Source organism: Salvelinus namaycush, chromosome 10 (assembly GCF_016432855.1).
Source record: "Salvelinus namaycush isolate Seneca chromosome 10, SaNama_1.0, whole genome shotgun sequence".
Lineage (NCBI taxonomy): Eukaryota > Metazoa > Chordata > Actinopteri > Salmoniformes > Salmonidae > Salvelinus > Salvelinus namaycush.
The window spans coordinates 26,220,741-26,242,847 of record NC_052316.1 but is presented as its reverse complement, the minus strand read 5'-3'; the positions used below and the strand labels follow the sequence as shown (position 1 = coordinate 26,242,847).

At 47.8% G+C, this 22,107-nt stretch overlaps 2 pseudogenes; one reads left to right on the top strand and one right to left on the bottom strand.

The window, feature by feature from the left end:
* LOC120054269 overlaps positions 1 to 4,948 on the bottom strand; it is a 44,888-nt pseudogene extending 39,940 nt beyond the window's left edge.
* An 11,474-nt stretch (positions 4,949 to 16,422) lies between these two features.
* Positions 16,423 to 19,827, top strand: LOC120054268 (annotated as a pseudogene).
* Positions 19,828 to 22,107: the final 2,280 nt, after the last annotated feature.

Below are 22,107 nucleotides of genomic sequence, written 5' to 3'. Positions count from 1 at the left end.
CTTACTACCATTGACTGATGTGACAATAATAAGACCCCCCCCCCCCAGCAGGAGAGGCCCTGTGATCACATGCAAGTACGCATGAACGCACACCACACACATACCATGCCTGTAGATTGGACATGGAACCAGATGTCTTGATTAGGCTGCGGGCTGGAGAGGGATGACTACAACACTTTTTATTTTGTTAAAGGGCCTCGCCCTCTCTCCACCCCTCCTAGGGTGTTACGTTCATCCGTGAAGAAAGAGAGAACACGAAGCATCGCCCTCTGTGGGACGGAGGAGCACATGTTCTTCTCCTCTCTTCAATCTCAAACAGCTCCGCCCTCCATGGACCTTCCCTTCCTCCATGAGAGAGGTCATCAATCCATCCATCATTCATCAACCACCAATCCAACTCATCTATCCAATCGGGAGGGAGGACGGGGATGGGGATGTAAGCCAATATGGTTGCAGTGTGCGATGTGAAAAGGCAAGGCCACCACCACACAACAAACACTCTAGGTGGCAGCCGACACATTAAGAGGCAACCACTAAAACAACGCCCCCAGTAACCAGACAAAAGGACACACACAGAGGAAGACCAGACTGCGACGCTATTCTCTGCCAATCGACGATAAAGCAGGTCTGTATTCTGATCTACTTGAGGTGGTTTCAATTAGGTCCTCCTGATTTCCTTGGGACTCCTTAGAGCAGCTCATTAACAGGTCCACCTTCCCCTTGAGCAATATCTTACACACACACACCACACACACACACACACACACACAACACACACACACACACACACACACACACACACACACACACACAAGACACACACACACACACACACCACACACACACACACACACACACACACAACACAAGGAACAGCACACACACTCTGAAACTTACCCAGACTTTCTCATCGATGATCTTGATCCCCTCCAAAGGAGACAGTTAGAAAACACCTTCTGTTTGTGGTCTCCTTTCGACGCCCTGCCGCTGCTATACCCACAGAACACACCACACAACAGGGTTATAGACACATATACACACGTTACTGACTTTAGATGGAGTATGAACAGGGAAGTACTTCCGGAGAGAGATGGCCTCCCTCACTTCGTGTTCCATATTACTGCCATGGTCGGAACTAAGAAGCACAAGCATTTCGCTTACACTCACATTAACATCTGCTAACCATGTGTATGTGACAAATAAAATTGGATTTGATTGAGAGGAGGACAGATCGAAGTGTCTGTCTGTTGTCTGTCGTCTCTGTGTGTGTGTGTGTGTGTTGTGTGTGTGTGTGGTGTGGTGTGTGTGTAGTGTGTGTTGTGTGTGTGTGTGTGCGTGTGTGGATGGTGGATTTTCTGTCTGGATGAGAAAGAGGAAACGGTTTGATCAATTTACCATCTACCTCTGCTCTTTACCCTGTCCTAATCTTTCTCCTTCGCCATTCAACCCTAGCCTCTATCTCCTTTCTCCGCACCCCTCTCATTTTCACCCATCCTGCCCTTGCACAATTAACCAGCATGTAATGGAGATAGGAGCCAAAATCCTCCGCCTCACTGCTTCTCTCGCCATCTTCATCCTCAACCCTCATTCCCTGCCTCAGGGTCAAACACATACACACACAGCACCTTGAGCTTCATCATGGGAGTCTTGACAGAGTTGTCTCCGCGTTCAGCTGGTGACTTCGTTCCAGACGATAAGTTTAGCCTTGTAGGAAACGCCATCCCCCTTAAAACCGCCTGATCAACCCGGCCTCGCTACGATCCTGCCTGGAGAGAGACAGAGACACACAGGTCAGTACGTACACACACATGACCATACACACACACACACACACACACACACACAACACACACACACACACACCACACCCACACACACACCACACACACACACACACACACACACACACACCACACACACACACACACACACACACCACACCCACAACACACACACAACCTCTCATTATGATCCAGCTGTAAAGAGAGTCTTAGTACACAGTCAAGAAAAGGAAAGCCACACAGTATTTGCTGTTCCATTGATTGGCAAAGGCTTCAGTATTCCTCTCATTCTCAAATACAGACACAACACACTGCTAGGTCAACATGCTGCAGTGCATCTCTTCGTCCAATTCAACCCTTCTTTATCCCATTCTTTTCTCTCCTCCCCATTTCTATTGAATGATCGGCATGACATTTTGTTTTTATCTCCTATCTCTGTTTCCCCTCTCTCCACATGCTCTTATTGTCTCTGTGTGTGTATTGAATGTGTGTATGTGTTTTGTGTGTTTGTCAAGCCCTGGCCTTAGGTATTCTTTGTTTTCTTTAAATTATTTAGTGGGGTCAGGGTGTGACATGGGAATGTATGTGTTTTTGGATTGTCTAGGGGTTTGTATGTTAAAGGGTCCGTGTCTTGTCTAGGGTTTGTTGTCTATGGCTGCCGGATGGTTCTCAATTAGAGGCAGCTGTGGTCATTGTCTCTGATGAGAGCCATATTTAAGTTGGGACAGAGGGCGCTGTTTCACTTTGGGGAAAATCGTGCCAATTAACGGCCTCGTACTCAAATTCTTGCTCGCTTTTTTTTTTCCCTTTTTTTTTCCCTTTTTTTTTTTTTTTTTTTTTTTTTTTTTTTTTTTTTTTTTTCCTTCTTCCCCTCCTCTTTCCTTCTCCCCTTCATACAATATGCAAATTATTATTACTATTGGATAGAGAAACACTCTCTAGTTTCTAAAACCGTTTGAATATATGTTGAGTAAAACAGAATCAATTGCAGGAAAAACTGCCTGACAGGAAGTGGAAAATCTGAAATCGATGCTCTTCTAGGGCATGCCTAAATGGGCCCTTCATATATATCAGTCTACATGCCACTTCATACGTCTTCCACTAGATGTCTGACAGGCAGTGCTGAGAAGAAATGGAGTGTATAACTTGATTCTGGGTCGATAAAAAGCTCTCGGCCAGGACGTGTCACCAGTTTCCTGTTTTCTGGAGAGTCGTGAAGGGAACCTGGTTTGCCTTTGCTAAAGCTGTCATTATGGACGAAACATCTCCGCTTGATGTTATTTGAAACATGTGACAAAGCATCGTAAAGTATGTTTTTTCCAATATAGTTAATTAGATTATTGAAATTATTCGGGACATTAGGGTGTGCGTTGTGTGCCTTTGCTTCAGGAAGAGAGCTCGCGCCACTTTGCTAGCTATTTCGTGCTAATTGACTGAGAAGGGACATTCTTAAAACCAAACAACGATTGTTCCCGACAACAGAACCACTTGTTACAACATCTGATGAAAGATCATCAAAGTAGGGCCCATTTTATGATGCTATTTCATATATCTGTCGAACATGTGAAATAGTTCCCCCCCCCTTTCCTTGCGCCCCAGATTTTGGGTACTCTCTCGCTATAAACAAGCGGATGTCGTAATGAAGTTATTTTTAGAATTCAACACGGCGTTGGACATTAAGAACTAGTGTATCTACCATGTCTATACAACATGTATTTTTTAGTGATGTTTAGAATAGTTATTTGGTCAGAATATGTGAGTGTCAGAAAAATATTCCGGACGTTGTGGAAAAAGATGCCTACGTAGCACAATGTATAAACCACTGATTCCAGCTACTTAAATATGCACATTTTCGAACAAAAACATAAGTGTATGTATAAACCTGAGGGTATAGGACTGTCATATGATGGAAGGTTTATGAAGGTAGTGAAAATTAATATATTTTGCTGGTTTATTCCTAATCGCTAACGTGCATATTGCTATCGCTAACGTCCCTTGAGGAATGAATGCGTAGTGTGGTAGGTCTATTGTTTTTTAGGGGGGTAAAAAAAAAGGCTTAATATAATTGGCCTATTCTTCCCTTACTCTTCTATCTATCTCTCCCATTAATAATATATAAAAATATAAATAAAAAAATATGAAATTGAATATATAAAACTAAAAATGTAATAAAAAGATAGAAAGTAAAGTATGATATATTAATATATATAAAAGAGATATATCATAGATATAGAAATAAATAAAATATATAAAATAAAACCTATTAATAAAAATTATAATATATAAAATATATAAATAAATATAAAGGAGAAATTAGAATATTAAAATCATTATAAATATAAAATAAAATATAAAATAATATGAATTAAACATAATAAAAATAAATTCTACTGAATATGCTAATAATAAATAAGAGAATAATAATAATAAAATTGTGAATTAATAATAATTATATTAATAAAAGAATAATAAAAAAAATATAATAATTATAATATATGATAAATGAACTGCTATATCAACTATAATATATAAAATAAAATAATATAAATATTAATATATTACATAAATGAAACAATAACAATAAAGAAAAAAATTAATAATAAATATAAATAATATAAAAAACCACTTAAAATATATATAAATTGATGCACAAAACATATAATACTCTACTACTCAATCCTCACTATACAACATCTACCAATACATATAATTATAATTATCCTATATAAATATCTTTACAATTATATAATCAATAAATACTAATAATATCTTTATACTTATAAATAAGAATGAAATCTCTAGAGACTTACTAAATATCCCTCTCCAATACCTCCTTCCCCTACTCCATCACTCTATACACCACGAACCTACTCTCTTCTATTCCCTCCCTTGCACACATTACCCAACCTACCAACTACTATACTCTCTCTCCACTTATAACAACTATCTATCTCTCCTATCTATAATAATTCTATTCTTCGACCATTACCTTTCCTAATGCTTCATCTCACTCTTTATAACCACCCTCATCACCTCATACTAACTCCTTGCCCCCCTGGCCTCCCTTCCTCTCTTCCTCCTATTCCCCTTCCTCCCCCTATCTCGTCTCCCCGCCCTCTTTACCTTCCCATCATCCCGCCCGCACCTCTTCTCCCCTCTTGCTCCATCCCTACCTCCTTTCACTACCAGTCTACTACCTCCTCCCTCACCTATCCCAATCTATCCTCGGCACCATACCTCTTGCTCCCCCCTACGCCCTTACTCTGCCATTCTTCCCCCTCCTCTCGGCTCCCCTCTCCTCCCTTCCTCTGCCCCCTCCCTTCCTCCCTCTCTCCCCTAGCTCTCTCTATCCCCCCCCCTCCCCTCTCCCCTTACTCTCTACCCTCCTCCCTCCTTCCCTCCTAACTTTCTCTCCTCCTCTCTCCTCCCCCTCCTCCCCCCTTCCTGCGCCCCTCCCTACTCCTCCTCCCCCTCTCTCCTCCTTCCCCTTGGCTGCCCCTGCCTATCCCCTCCTTCCCTTTTCCCCTTCCCCCTCTCCTCCCTTTTCTACTCTTATCTCTACCCTCTCTCTCTTTCCTACTCGCTCCCTCCTCCTTCTCTCCTCCTCCCTCTCGCTCTGCTCCCTCCTACCCTTCCTGCCTCCCTCCCTACTCTCTCTCCCTATGCTCCTCTCCTCCCCTCCCCCCTCCCTACTCCCTCCTCCCTTCCGCTCCCGCCCTCCTGCCCCTTATGCCTCTCCTCCTCCTCATCTTCTCCTCCTCTCCCCTTTCCTCTCCCTCCTTCTCCTCCCTCCCCTCCCTTCCTCCTTCCCTTCCCCGCCTCTCCTCTCTCTCCTGCCTTCTCTCCTGCCTCTCCCCTTGCTCCCTCCCTGCCTCCTCTCCCTCCTGTGCCCTCCTCTCCCCCCTATTCCTCTCCCCTGCCTCCCCCTAGCCCCCTCTCTCTCTCTCTCCCCCTCTCTCCTCCTCTCTCCTCTCCCCCTTCCCCTCTCCTTCCTCTCCCCCTTGCCCCCCTTCTCCATCCTCCTTCTTGTCCCCCCTGCCTCTCCCCTCCTTTCTCCCTCCCTCTCTCTGCTCTCCTCCCTCTCCTTCTCTTACTCCTCTATAATTGTATTTTCGCTGTAAAACACTTAAAATCAGAAAATATTGGCTGGATCACAAGATGTTTGTCTTTCATTTGCTGTACACCATCGATTTTCAGAAATGTTATGATGAGTATTAGGTATTTGACGTTGGGTGTCTGTATATACTCTGGCTGCTTCGGTTCTATTCTGTACGGTAGCTGGAAAGCTGTCAAAATATGCACATTTTTCGAAACAAAACATAGTATTTATTGTATAACATGTTATAAAGACTGTCATCTGATGAAGTTGTTCCTTGGTTAGTTTGGTTGTTCTTGGTTAGTTAGGCTGGCTTGTGCATGCTTACCTGTGCTGTGAATAAAATGTCATGTCCTTTTTTGTAGTTGGTGGTGAGCTTAACATAAAAAAATATATGTGGTGTTTTCGCTGTAAAAAACATTTAAAAATCGGACATGTTGACTGGATCAAAGATGGTTGTATCTTTCAATGTTGGCTGTATTGGACTTGTTAATGTGTGAAAAGTTAAATATTTCTAAAAAAATATCTTTGAATTTCGCGCTCTGCGCTTTTCAGTGGAATGGTGGGAGAGAGTTCCGCTAGGCGAAACGCCGGTTGCCAGACAGGTTAGGCAGCATACGGCTTGGGTTTTGTGTGGTAATTGTCTATGTAGAACGTTTGTATGCTTTTGATTTGCACTTACAGTTTGTAGCTTCACGTCGTTTGTTGTTTTTGTTTTTAGTTGTGTTTTATAAGTGTTCGTTTGTGTCTTTCACTCGCTCTAATAAAGAGAATGTATTTTTCACACGCTGCGCCTTGCGTCCAATCATTATCCTCAAGCGATCCGTGACAGAATTACCCACAGAACGGGCACCAAGCACGCGTGTCAAGTCTAGCAAGCAGGAAACATACACAAGGATTTATGGCAATGTGAGCAGGATACTGACTATACTACGTGGGAGGAGATCGACAGGTGGCGACGGACCCAGGGCGAAGCCTGGAGCCCCTGGGATCTCCTGGAACAGTGCGAGGAGGATACCGGCGAAATTGGAGGCAGCACGACGGACGCGGTGGCAGCCTGTGAGTTCCAGCCCCAAAAATTTATTGGGGGGGGGGGGGCTCAAGGGAGGTGGCGAAGTCAGGTAGGAGACCTGGCCAACTCCCGAGCTTTACCGTGGAGCGCGAATGTATGGGCAGACACCGTGTTATGCGGTAGAGCGCATGGTGTCCTCCTGTACGTGTGCATAGGCCCGGTGCGGGTTTATTCCACCTCCCCGCCATCTGGAGGGCTAGATTTGACGTATTGAGCCGGATGTAGAAGCCGGCCCAACGCATCTGGCCTCAGTGCGTCTCCTCGGGCCGGCATACATTGCACCGGCCTTACGCATGATGGTGTCCCGGTTCGCCTACACAGCACAGTGCGGGTATTCCACCTCCCCGCATGGTGGCTACGGGGAGCATACAACAGGTAAGGTTGGGCAGGCTCAGTGCTCAAGGGCGACCAGTACGCCTGCACGGGCCGGATTTCCGGCGCCCACCTCCACCGCCCCAGCCCAGTTCCACTCAGTGCCTACCCACGGCCACCAGGCTTCCAGTTGTCTCCAGAGCCCTGTCCTCCTCCAAGCACTCGCCCTATGTGCGTGTTCCAGCCCGGTACCACCAGTTCCGGCACTACGCACAAAGCCTCTGTGCGTCTCCAGAGTCCTGTGCCGTCCGTTGCTGCTCCCGCATAGCCCTGAGATGCGTGTCCCAGCCCGGTACCACCAGTGCGGCACCACGCACTAGGCCTAATGTGCGTGTCTCCAGGGTCCAGTATCCCTGTTCCTTCTCCCCGCACATAGCCTTCAGGTGCGTGTCCCCAGGCCGGTACCACCAGTTCCGGCACCACGCACCAGCTCCTGTGGTCTCCAGAGCCCTGTACGCACTGATCCTGTCTCCCCGCACTCGACTGAGGTGCGTGCCCTCAGCCCGGTACCACCAGTTCTCGGTACCACGAACCAGGCCTATAGTGCGCCTCGAGAATTGTCAGTGTGCCTGTTGTGTTCCTGCTCCCCGCATAGCCTTGAGGTGCGTGTCTCCAGTCGGTTACCACCAGTTCCGGCCACCACAGCACAGGCACTACTGTGCGCCCAGCAGGTCAAGATGTCGGCCGTCTGCCCACGCCGCCTGCACTGCCGTCTGCCCAGAGCCGTCTGAGTGCCTGCCTGCCCAAGCGCCGTCTGAGCCCATCACGTCTGCCCAGCGCCGTTGAGCCATCCGTCTGCCAGCGCCATCTGAGCATCCGTATGCCCAGCCACGACCATCTCTGCCCGATCCTACTGCAGGCTCTGGCATCCGTCGCCTAGCGCCATCTGACAGCATCCGTCTGACCCAGCGCCATCTGAGCCATCCCGTTTTTTTTTTCGTCCCGACATAGCAGCCGGCCCGTCTGTCCCGAGCCGTCAGAGTCGCACCTTCTGTCCCGAGCGTCAGAAGCACGTTCGTCAGTCAGGAGCGTAGAGCCGCAGTCAGGCCAGGATCTGCCAGAGCCGCCAACCAGCCAGGATTTCTTCAGAGCCGCCAGTCAGCCAGGATCTGCCAGAGCCGCCACGCAGCCCATGAGCAGCCAGAGTCGCGCAGCCAGCCATGGAGCAGCATGAGTCGCCCAGCCTAGCCATGAGCAGCAGAGTCCTCAGCCAGCCATGGGCAGCCAGAGTCGCCAGCCAGCCTATGGGCAGCCAGAGTCGCAGCCAGCCATGAGCAATCCGCAAGATGACCAATGCCCCTAGATCGCCAGCCAGCTAAGATGCAGATTCGCAGCATGCCATGAGCAGCCAGAGTTCGGCCAGCCAGCCATGAGCAGCTCAGTCGCGGCCAGCCATGAGCAAGCAAGTCGCCAGCCAGCCATGAGCAGCCAGAGTCTGCCAGCCTAGCATGGAGCAGTACCAGAGTCGACCAGCCAGCCATGAGCAGCCAGAGTCGCCTAGCCAGCCATGAGCACGCCAGGAGTCGCAGCCAGCCATGACAGCCAGAGTCGCCAGCCAGCCATGAGCACCAGAGTGCAGCCAGCAGCAGCCAGATTCGCCGCAGCATGCAGCCAGAGTCACCAGCCAGCCAGAGCAGCCAAGAAGTCTACCGCAGCCATGATCTGACCGAGTCTACCGCCAGCCATGATCTGGCCAGAGTCTTACCGCAGCCATGATCTGCCAGAGCCGCCAGTCAGCCAGGATCTTCCAGAGCCGCCAAGCCAGCCAGATCTTCCCCCAGAGCGCAGTACGCCAGGATCACCAGAGACACCAAAGGCTGGTATGAACAATGGTGAGTGGGGTTTTTTCCCAGTCCCGCACCGAGCCGACCGCATAAGAAGGCCACCCGGACCCTACCCATTCTGTGTTAGTTTTGCGGCCGGAGTCCGCCACCTTTGGGGGGGGGGGGTACTGTCACGCCCTGCCTTAGGATTCTTTGTTTTCGTTATTATTTAGTTAGGCGGGTGGGACACTGGGGAATGTATGTGTTTTTGGATTGTCTAGGGGTTTGTCTGTTAAATGGGTCAGGTCTTGCTAGGTGTTTGTATGTCTATGGCGCCTAGATTGGTCTCAATTATGGGGCAGCGTGGTTCATTGTCTCTGATGTAGAGCCATATTTAAGGCAGCCATAGGCATTGGGTTTTGTGGTAATTGTTAATGTAGAACGTTTTAGCTTTGTATTGCCACTTACGTTGTAGTTCACGGTCATTGTTGTTTTGTTAGTTGGTATAAGGTTGTTCGGTTTCACTCGTATCTAATAAAGAGATGATTTTCACACGCTGCCGCCTTGGTCACTCATTATCCTCAAGACGATCGTGACAGTGTTGTCCTGCTACTTTCTCTATGTTATCTTCTGTGTTGAGTAGAGTACTCCTCTCAGACAATAGAGAGGGAGAGAGGAGAGAGGAGAGCGAGAGAAAGATCCTCAGGTCATGAGTGTTTAGACTGATCTCTCTTTAGCTGTCTTGGACCTTTACCTGTTCCATCCCACTGAGATTAGAAGCACCACCCACTATACGACAGTGCAGGCAGGAAGCAGTGGACCAGGTGTTTAGGGGTTAAGTTGTCTTGATGAAGAGAACAACGGCGTAAGTTACTGAGGTACTGATGACAGAGCCCTTCAGCCCTGGAGCGAACCGTCAACGCTTTAGTTGCATCTGTAAACCCCCCTAAGCTTACCATGGACACCCATAGCAGTATTATCCTGCTTTTTTCTGGCCACTATGACTGGCTGTCATAGAGGACTAACAGAACATACAGTGCCTTGAAAAGTATTTGCCCTTTCTAATTTTCTTTACTTTTGCATTTGTTTATTTGCTGAATGTTATCAAATCTTCAACCACAATCTAATATTAAACAAAGGACACTGTTTGGACAAATAACACAATTAAATACTTATTTAATTTATGTAATAAACAAAGCAACACCAATATCCATGTGAAACAGTAAGTTGCCCCCTAACACTCAATATGGTCTGTTGCCACCTTTAGCTTACAATGACTCCACCACTCACCTTCCTGTAGTTGTGTCAGTCTCTCACGTCGTGTGGAGGCTGATCAACAACTACAGGAAGTGTTTGGTTGGAGTCATTGTAGCTAAAGGTGGCACAACCAGTTATTGAGTGTTAGGGGGCAATTACTTTTTCACATGGAGATATTGGGTGTTGCTTTGTTTATTAAATAAATTAAATAAGTATTAAATTGTGTTATTTGTCCAAACAGGTCCTTTATTTAATATTAGATTGTGGTTGAAGATTTGATAACATTCAGCAATAAAACAAAATGCAAAAGTAAAGAAAATTAGAAAAGGGGCAAATACTTTTTCAAGGCACTGTATGTTCTGTTAGTCTCTAAGTGACAGCCAGTCATAGTGGCCGAAAAAAGCAGGATTAAATACTGCTATGGGTGTCAGGTAGCTTAGAGGTTACAGAGCAACTAAAGGATTGGCGGTTCGACTCACAGGGCTGAAGGGCATCTGTCATCAGTACCTCAGTACTTACTGCCGTTGTTCTCTTCAGCAAGACACTTAACCCCTAAACACCTGGTCCCAATGCTTCCTGCCTGCCTGTCGTATGTGGGTGGTGCTTCTAATCTCAGGGGGATGGAACAGGGTAAAGGTCCAGAGACAGCTGAAAGAGAGATCAGTCTAAACACTCATGCCCTGAGGATCTTTCTCTCTCTCTCACTCTCCTCCTCTCTCCCTCTCTATTGTCTGAGAGGAGTACTCTACTCAACACAGAAGATAACATAGAGAAAGGAGCAAGGACAACACTGTCACGATCGTCTTGAGGATAATGAGTGGACCAAGGCGCAGCGTGTGAAAAATACATCTCTTTTATTAGAGACGAGTGAAACACGAAACGAACACTTATAACCAAACTAAACAAAACAACAAATGACCGTGAAGCTACAAACGTAAGTGCAAATACAAAAGCTACAAACGTTCTACATAGACAATTACCCACAAAACCCAATGCCTATGGCTGCCTTAAATATGGCTCTCAATCAGAGACAATGAACCACAGCTGCCTCTAATTGAGAACCAATCTAGGCAGCCATAGACATACAAACACCTAGACAAGACACTGACCCATTTAACATACAAAACCCCTAGACAATCCAAAAACACATACATTCCCCATGTCACACCCTGACCTAACTAAAATAATAAAGAAAAGAAAGATAACTAAGGCCAGGGCGTGACAGACCCCCCCCCCCAAAGGTGCGGACTCCGGCCGCAAAACCTAACACAGAAGGGGAGGGTCCGGGGTTGGCCTTCCTATGGCGGCGGCTCGGGTGCGGGACGTGACCCCCACTCCACCATTGTCAATACCAGCTTTGGTGTCTCTGGTAGATCCTGGCTGACTGGCGGCTCTGGAAGATCCTGGCTGGCTGGCGGCTCTGGAAGATCCTGGCTGACTGGCGGCTCTGGCAGATCATGGCTGGCGGTAGACTCTGGCAGATCATGGCTGGCGGTAGACTCTGGCAGATCATGGCTGGCGGTAGACTCTGGCTGCTCATGGCTGGCTGGCGACTCTGGCTGCTCATGGCTGGCTGGCGACTCTGGCTGCTCATGGCTGGCTGGCGACTCTGGCTGCTATGGCTGGCTGGCGACTCTGGCTGCTCATGGCTGGCTGGCGACTCTGGCTGCTCATGGCTGGCTGGCGACTCTGGCTGCTCATGGCTGGCTGGCGACTCTGGCTGCTCATGGCTGGCTGGCGACTCTGGCTGCTCATGCTGGGGCGACTGGCTGCTCACTGGCTGGCGACTCTGGCTGCTCATGGCTGGCTGGCGACTCTGGCTGCTCATGGCTGGCTGGCGACTCTGGCTGTCATGGCTGGCGGCGACTCTGGCTGCCATGCTGGCTGGGACTCTGGCTGCCCATGGCTGGCTGGCGACTCTGGCTGTGCCATGGCTGGCTGAGGACTCTGGCTGCTCATGGCTGGCTGGCGACTCTGGCTGCTCATGGCTGGCTGGCGACTCTGGCTGCTCATGGCTGGCTGGCGGCTCTGGCAGATCCTGGCTGACTGGCGGCTCTGGAAGATCCTGGCTGGTTGGCGGCTCTGGCAGATCCTGGCTGACTGGCGGCTCTAGCGGCTCCTGACTGACGAACGGCTCTGACGGCTCGGGACAGAAGGGCGACTCTGACGGCTCGGGACAGACGGGCGGCTCTAATGGCTCGGGACAGACGGATGGCTCAGATGGCGCTGGGCAGACGGATGGCTCAGATGGCGCTGGGCAGACGGATGGCTCAGATGGCGCTGGGCAGCGGATGGCTCAGATGGTGCTGGGCAGACGGATGGCTCAGATGGCGCTGGGCAGACGGATGGCTCAGACGGCGCTGGGCAGACGGATGGCTCAGACGGCGCTGGGCAGGGGCAGCTCAGACGGCTCTGGGCAGACGAGCAGTGCAGGCGGGCGTTGGGCAGACGGCCGACTCTGACCTGCTGAGGCGCACAGTAGGCCTGGTGCGTGGTGCCGGAACTGGTGGTACCGGACTGGAGACACGCACCTCAAGGCTAGTGCGGGGAGCAGGACAGGGCACACTGAATTCTCGAGGCGCACTATAGGCCTGGTGCGTGGTACCGGAACTGGGGTACCGGGTGAGGCACGCACCTCAGGGCGAGTGCGGGGAGAAGGATCAGTGCGTACAGGGCTTGGAGACGCACAGGAGGCCTGGTGCGTGGTGCCGGAACTGGTGGTACCGGGCTGGGGACACGCACCTGAAGGCTAGTGCGGGGAGAAGGAACAGGGCATACTGGACCCTGGAGACGCACATTAGGCCTAGTGCGTGGTGCCGGCACTGGTGGTACCGGGCTGGGGACACGCATCTCAGGGCTAGTGCGGGGAGCAGCAACAGGACGCACAGGACTCTGGAGACGCACAGGAGGCTTGGTGCGTAGTGGAACTGGTGGTACCGGGCTGGAGACACGCACCATAGGGCGAGTGCTTGGAGGAGGAACAGGGCTCTGGAGACACACTGGAAGCCTGGTGCGTGGTGTAGGCACTGGTGGTACTGGTGGGGCGGGGATGGTGGCGCCGGAAATACCGGCCCGTGCAGGCGTACTGGCTCCCTTGAGCACTGAGCCTGCCCAACCTTACCTGGTTGTATGCTCCCCGTAGCCCGACCAATGCGGGGAGGTGGAATAACCCGCACTGGGCTGTGTAGGCGAACCGGGGACACCATGCGTAAGGCTGGTGCCATGTTGCCGGCCCGAGGAGACGCACTGGAGGCCAGATGCGTTGGCCGGCGCTCATGACATCCGGCTCAATACTCAATCTAGCCCTGCCAGTGCGGGGAGGTGGAATAACCCGCACCGGGCTATGCACACGTACAGGAGACACCATGCGCTCTACCGCATAACACGGTGCTGCCCATACATTCGCGCTCCACGGTAAGCTCGGGGAGTTGCGCAGGTCTCCTACCTGACTTCGCCACACTCCCTTGTAGCCCCCCCCCCCCCCCAATAATTTTTTGGGGCTGATCACAGGCTTCCTACCGCGTCGTCGTGCTGCCTCCATTCGCCGGTATCCCTCCTCGCACTGTTCCAGAGAATCCCAGGGGGGCTCCGGCATTCGCCCTGGGCGATCGCCCACCTGTCGATCTCCTCCCACGTAGTATAGTCCAGATCCTGCTCCCATTGCCATAAATCCTGTGTATGTTCCTGCTGCCGCTTGACACGCTGCTTGGTCCCGTTCTGGTGGGTAATTCTGTCACGATCGTCTTGAGGATAATGAGTGGACCAAGGCGCAGCGTGTGAAAAATACATCTCTTTATTAGAGACGAGTGAAACACGAAACGAACACTTATAAACAAAAATAAACAAACAACAAACGACCGTGAAGCTACAAACGTAAGTGCAAATACAAAAGCTACAAACGTTTACATAGACAATTACCCACAAAACCCAATGCCTATGGCTGCCTTAACCTGTCTGGCACCGGCGTTTCGCTAGCGGAACTCCTCCCACATTCCACTGAAAAGGCAGAGCGCGAAATTCAAAAGATATTTTTAGAAATATTTAACTTTCACACATTAACAAGTCCAATACAGCAAATGAAAGATACACATCTTGTGAATCCAGTCAACATGTCCGATTTTTAAAATGTTTTACAGCGAAAACACCACATATATTTATGTTAGCTCACCACCAAATACAAAAAAGGACAGACATTTTCACAGCACAGGTAGCATGCACAAAGCCAACCTAACTAACCAAGAACCAACCAAACTAACCAAGGAACAACTTCATCAGATGACAGTCTTATAACATGTTATACAATAAATCTATGTTTTGTTCGAAAAATGTGCATATTTGACAGCTTTCACAGCTACCGTCAGAAATAGAACCGAAGCAGCCAGAGTAATTACAGACACCAACGTCAAATACCTAAATACTCATCATAAACATTTCTGAAAAATCGATGGTGTACAGCAAATGAAAGACAAACATCTTGTGAATCCAGCCAATATTTCTGATTTTTTAAGTGTTTTACAGCGAAAATACAATATAGCATTATATTAGCTTACTACAATAGCCTACCACACTACCGCATTCATTCATCAAGGCACGTTAGCGATAGCAATATGCACGTTAGCGATAGGGAATAAACAGCAAAATATATTAATTTTCACTAACCTTCATAAACCTTCATCAGATGACAGTCCTATAACATCAGGTTATACATACACTTATGTTTTGTCGAAAATGTGCATATTTAGAGCTGAAATCAGTGGTTATACATTGTGCTAAAGTAGCATCTTTTTCCCACAACGTCCGGATATTTTCTGACACTCACATATTCTGACCAAATAACTATTCATAAACATAACTAAAAAATACATGTTGTATAGGAAAAGATAGATACACTAGTTCTTAATGCAATCGCCGTGTAGAATTCTAAAAATAACTTCATTACGACATCCAGCTTAGTTATAGCGAGAGAGTACCCAAAATCTGGGCGCAAACGACTATTTCACATGTTGACAGATATATGAAATAGCATCATAAAATGGGCCCTACTTTTGATGATCTTTCATCAGAATGTTGTACAAGGGGTCCTTTGTCGGGAACAATCGTTGTTTGGTTTAGAATGTCCTTTCTCCAGTCAATTAGCACGGAAAGCTAGCAAAGTGGCGCGAAGCTCTCCTTCCTGAACAAAGGCACACAACGCAACACGCCTAATGTCCCGAATAAATTTCAATAATCTAATTAAACTATATTGAAAAAACATACTTTACGATGATATTGTCACATGTATCAAATAAAATCAAAGCCGGAGATATTAGTCGTCCATAATGACAGCTTTACAGAAGGCAAAACCAGGTCCCTTCACGCACTCTCCAGAAAACAGGAAACTGGTGACACGTCATGCCGAGAGCTTTTATTCGACCCTAGATCAAGTATAACACTCCATCTTCTCTCACTGCCTGTCGACACTAGTGGAAGACGTATGAAGTGCATGTATACTGATATTATGAAGCCCATTTATAGGCAGGCCCTAGAACAGAGCATCGATTTCAGATTTTCCACTTCCTGTCAGGAAGTTTGCTGCAAAATGAGTTCTGTTTTACTCACAGATATAATTCAAACGTTTTGAAACTAGAGAGTGTTTTCTATCCAATAGTAATAATAATATGCATATTGTACGAGCAAGAATTGAGTACGAGGCCGTTTAAATTGGGCACGATTTTCCCCCAAAGTGAAAACAGCGCCCTCTGTCCTCAACTTAAATATGGCTCTCAATCAGAGACAATGAACCACAGCTGCCTCTAATTGAGAACCAATCTAGGCAGCCATAGACATACAAACACCTAGACAAGACACTGACCCATTTAACATACAAACCCCTAGACAATCCAAAAACACATACATTCCCCATGTCACACCCTGACCCAACTAAAATAATTAAGAAAACAAAGAATACTAAGGCCAGGGCGTGACAAACACACAAACACATACACACATTCAATACACACACAGAGACAATAAAGAGCATGTGGAGAGAGGGGAAACAGAGAGAGGAGATAAAAACAAAATGTCATGCCATCATTCAATAGAATGGGGAGGAAGAGAGAGAATGGGAGAAAGAGAGGTTGAATTGGGGACGAAGAGATGCACTGCAGCATGTTGACCTAGCAGTGTGTTTGTGTCTGTATTTGAGAATGAGAGGAATACTGAAGCCATTTGCCAATCAAATGACAGCAGAATACTGTGTGGCTTTCTTGTTCTTGACTGTGTACTAATACTCTCTTTACAGCTGGATCATAATGAGAGGTGTGTGTGTGTGTGTGTGTGTGTGTGTGTGTGTGTGTGTGTGTGTGTGTGTGTGTGTGTGTGTGTGTGTGTGTGTGTGTGTGTGTGTGTGTGTGTGTGTGTGTGTGTGTGTGTGTGTGTGTGTATGGTCATGTGTGTGTACTGTACTGACCCTGTGTGTCTCTGTCTCTCTCAGGGCAGGATCGTAGCGAGGCCGGGTTGATCAGGCGGTTTAAGGGGGATGGCGTTCACTACAAGGCTAAACTTATCGGTCTGGACGAAGTCACCGCTGCACGCGGAGACAAACTCTGTCAAGACTCCATGATGAAGCTCAAGGTGACTGTGTGTGTATGTGTTTGACCCTGAGGCCAGGGAATGAGGGTGGAGGATGAAGATGGGCGAGAGAAGCAGTGAGGAGGAGGATTTTGGCTCCTATCTCCATTACATGCTGGGTAATTGTGCAAGGGCAGGATGGGGTGAAAAATGAGAGGGGTGCGGAGAAAGGAGATAGAGGCTAGGGTTGATGGGCGAAGGAGAAGGATGAGGACAGGGGTAAAGAGCAGAGGTAGATGGTACATTGATCAAACCGTTTCCCTCTTTGCTCATCCAGACAGAAAATCCAACCATCCACACACGCACACACACACACACACACACACACACACACACACACACACACACACACACACACACACACACACACACACACACAGAGACAGACAGACAGACAGACACTTCCGATCTGTCCTCCTCTTCCAAATCAAATCAAATTTTATTTGTCACATACACATGGTTAGCAGATGTTAATGTGAGTGTAGCGAAATGCTTGTGCTTCTAGTTCCGACCATGCAGTAATATGGAACACGAAGTGAGGAGGCCATCTCTCTCGGAAGTACTTCCCTGTTCATCTCCATCTAAAGTCAGTAACGTGTGTATATGTGTCTATAACCCTGTTGTGTGTGTGTTCTGTAGGGTATAGCAGCGGCAGGGCGGTCGAAAGGAGACCACAAACAGAAGGTGTTTCTAACTGTCTCCTTTGGAGGGATCAAGATCATCGATGAGAAGTCTGGGGTAAGTTTCAGAGTGTGTGTGCATGTTCCTGTGTGTGTGTGTGTGTGTGTGTGTGTGTGTGTGTGTGTGTGTGTGTGTGTGTGGTGTGTGTGTGTGTGTGTGTGTGTGTGTGTGTGTGTGGTGTGTGTGTGTGTGTGTGTGTGTGTGTGTGTGTGTGTGTAAGATATTGCTCCAAGGGGACAGGTGGACCTGTTAATGAGGCTGCTCTAAGGAGTCCCAAGGGAAATCAGGAGGACCTAATTGAAACCACCTCAGTAGATCAGAATACAGACCTGCTTTATCGTCTGATTGGCAGAGAATAGCGTCGCAGTCTGTCTTCCTCTGTGTGTGTCTTTGTGTCTGGTTACTGGGGGCTTTGTTTGTGGTGCCTCTTATGTGTCAGGCTGCCACTAGAGGTGTTTGTGTGTGTGTGTGGCCTTGCCTTTCAACATCGCACACTGCAACCATATTGCTTACATCCCCATCCCGTCCTCCCTCCCTATGGATAGATGAGTTGGATTGGTGGTTGGATGAATGGATGGATGGATGGATGACCTCTCTCATGGAGGAGGGAAGGTCATGGAGGGAGGAGCTGTTTGAGATTGAAGAGAGGAGCGAAGGAACAATGTCTCCTCCGTCCCCACAGAGGGCGGATGCTCGTGTTCTCTCTTTCTGTCACGGATGAACGGAACACCCAGGAGGGGTGGAGAGAGGGCGAGGCCTTTAACAGAAAAATAAAAAGTGTGTGTATGTCATCCCCTCTCCAGCCCCAGCCTAATACAAGACATCTGGGTTCCATGTCCAATCTACAGGCATGGGATGTGTGTGTGTGCGTTCATGCGTACTTGCATGTGATCACAGGGCCTCTCCTGCTGGGGGGGGGGGGGTCTTATTATTGTCACATCAGTCAATGGGAGTAATGATAATCATCAGCCTAGTTAATAAATATAGGACACATCAGTCACACAGAGTTACTGTCTCCTCTCGTACCACTGTAGCTGCTGCTGGGTGCTCTGTAGTACTGTCAGCTCTGTCAGAGCTCTGTGTGGGTGACAGATGCACGTCTCCTGTGTGTATTTGGGCTCATGCTATGTTCTGAGATTGCCTCTGTCTGTAGTGTCACATCCAGGGAGTAAATGTAGTGATCGACTCGACTGCCTGCAGAGACGCGACTCCATTGTCACAGACATACACTGTCACACACATGCAGGCACACGCAGCACGCGCGCACACACACACAGACACACAGTCCCAGCTCTGGTTCACTGGGACAACCAATGCCATCTGCCATCCCTCCCTGGCACAAACCACTCTGGCTAAACTGGAGGGAGTAGGGGAACTAAAGACTGTTAAATGTAGCAGGCGGGAGTGTGTGTTGTGTGTGTGTGTGTGTGTGTGTGTGTGTGTGTGTGTGTGTGTGTGTGGTGTGTGTTGTGTGTGTGTGTGTGTGGTGTGTGTGTGTGTGTGTGTGTGTGTGTGTGTGTGTGTGTGTGTGTGTGGGTTGAAGAGGTCTAATCCCTCCCTCTGCCTGGCACAGAAACACAACACAGAGGCTCATAGGGATAGTGGGACTGTATCCCTCCGTCTGGCCACTTCCTGCTGAGGGCTGCCTGAGCTCTGAATAGAACTACTGCCAGATATCCTTTCCTCTTTCCTCTCATCTGTTCATCTCTAGATCAATGGTTCTGTCTGTGATGACTTTGTGTTTCTGTCTCTCTCAGGTCCTCCAGCACCACCATGCTGTCCATGAGATCTCGTACATCGCTAAAGACATCACGGACCACGAGCCTTTGGCTACGTCTGTGGGAAGGAGGGAAACCACCGCTTTGTAGCTATCAAGACCGCTCAGTCAGTGAGTACCACACAATTTGTGAATGTGTGTGTATGTCCATGATCCTATTGCCCTCTGCTAGCCACGGGGAACATTGTCCTGTTGACATTTAGATAATGACCCTTGAATTAGCTCTCAGCAGATAGACACATGCAGAGCACAGTCGCCCTGCTGCTGTGGCATGTGTGTGGTGCGTGCGTGGAGAATAGCGATAGAGTCTATATTCTCACCATGTTGTCTGTGTCTTAAATTCCTGTGGGCAGGTTCTGCGTGTAGACATAGAATCTGCCGGGACGGAATGGGATGTGTCAAATGATGAGCGGCAGTAGTTTTGGTCTTGGGTTTCTTCACTGATTATATGGACTAGGGTGTGAACGTTTAAACATTAAAACATTTAAATGAAATTGGGATCATTAACGTTAAGAGTTAATGTGATTTTTTTGCGTTCCTATTACAAAGTATGTCATTGCCTTTTAAAACGCCACTGCCCCTGTTTACAAACATAAGAATTAAAGCTGCAAGCAGCATTGGTCCCTCCCCAGCGGGTGGAGACGACAACTCCAAGCCTGGAGCGCATCCTCCAGAGGCAGGGCAGAGACCAGCTACACTTCTGCAGACGCAAGGTGTTCATCTTTCGACCTCAGCTCGAATGTCGCCAAGAAAAGAGCTAAATTCTTCGATGTGAAACGCAAACTTCAAGCGAAGAAAGTGAATTTCTCACTCTGCTTCCCTGCTCGTCTGCACATTGAACATGCCGGGGGGAAGCTACAATTCGACTCCCACGAGGACGCCCAGCATTGATTCGACAGTCACTTATGAGTTGTATCTGGATCTATGACCTACTCTTTGCCAGCCTAGCCTAGCATGCATAGCCTAATTCCCTTTACAGAAGGGAATTTCTTTTTCTCCCCGTTGCCATTAAAAAATACTGATACTGTCTTGTATGGTTGTCATTTAAGCTACACATTGGCAGGTCCTTTTTATTTGGCTAGATGGCTAATGTAGTAATGCATGGCTACAATTCCAGGCTTTTGCAGAGCTTTGCTCTGTTGTTTTTTCTTTATTTTTGTCTAGATACTTACTGAAGGACGTTTCCCTACTTTATTACGCCCTATTGATCATTCGTATGTGTACAGACACTCGGCCTCTTTTCTTTTTTGTAACAGGGTAACATACTGTGGGACACTTATTTGGCAATCCTTAAGACACATTGTATGTGTTGCACTGATTATAGACTCCCTGAGTCAGAACAATTCCGTTTCACTGTTATGGGGTGTGTGTTTTGGTTATCTGTTGACCTACTTTACCGTTTTACATTTACGTCATTTAGCAGTTTTGTGAATGCCTTTTCAAGTGTATTTCACTACTGGGGTATGGAGCCTCTCCACGTTAGGATAGGAAAGTTTTCTTTTTATATTTTATATTGTGTATTTTATACCTAACACAGGCTTCAATAGCGCTTCTCCTTAAGAAGGGGAAAGACCCCACTTCCTGTTCTTCTTAGGCCCCTAAGTCTCCTTAATGTGGATGTAAAGGTGCTGGAGAAGGTGATAGCGAGGCGTTTGAAGTAGTCATACCAGGACTCATATCACAGGAACAAACCGGCATTATAAAGGACATATATTCATTTTTTAACATTCGGACGCTGTTTAACATGATTTATTGTAAACAATTCTCCAACTCCCCTGAGGTGGTAATTTCCTAGACGCAAAGAAGGCATTCGACAGAATTGAGTGGGAGAACCTATTTGCTGTTCTTAAAAAATGTGGATTTGGGGACAAATTTAGCTCATGGATCCATCTCTTGTATACATCTCCCCAGGCCAGTGGCTGTACCAATGACACCCGTTCTGATTATTTTGTCCTGGAATGTGGGACACGCAAGGCTGCCACTGTCCCCTTTATTATTTGCTGTCACAAATTAAGCCCCTTTCAGAGCTTTACGGGCATCCTCCTCTTTCCAAGGTGTAAAGGAGTTGAACAAAGGTTATCATTATATGCAGATGATTTGTTACTCTATGTAAAAACCCTGTAACCTGTTTACCTTCTATCTTTCTATTCTGGAGAACTTTGGCACCTTCTCCGGTTACAAGCTGAATCTCCAGAAAAGTGAGTGCTTCCCAATCAATCCAGAAGGCAGACTTGCCTTTTGAGCGCTACAGTTCCAGCAGACAGACTTGCCCTTTCAGCTTAGCCGCTCTGGTTTCAAATACCTTAGAGTGAACGTAACTCGTTCATTACATGCTCTTTTTCTGCAAACTTTGCTCCCCTTGCGCAAATGAAAACTGATTTTCAGAGATGGGGTAGCTTACCACTATCACTTAATGGAAGGATTAGTGCTGAAAAATTAATAGTTTACCCAAATTCCTTATCTATTTCAATCTATCCCATTGTTTTTACCAAAGTGTTTTTTTAAAGTCAATCAGTCAGGCTGTTACCACATTTATCTGGGGAGGAAAGGTACCCAGAGTCAGTAGATCTTTACTTTAGAGGTGCATGTTTATTGGAGGTGTCACGCCCTGACCTTAGAGAGCTTTTTTATGTCTCTATTTGGTTTGGCCAGGGTGTGATTTGGGGTGGGCATTCTATGTTTTGTTTTCTATGATTTTG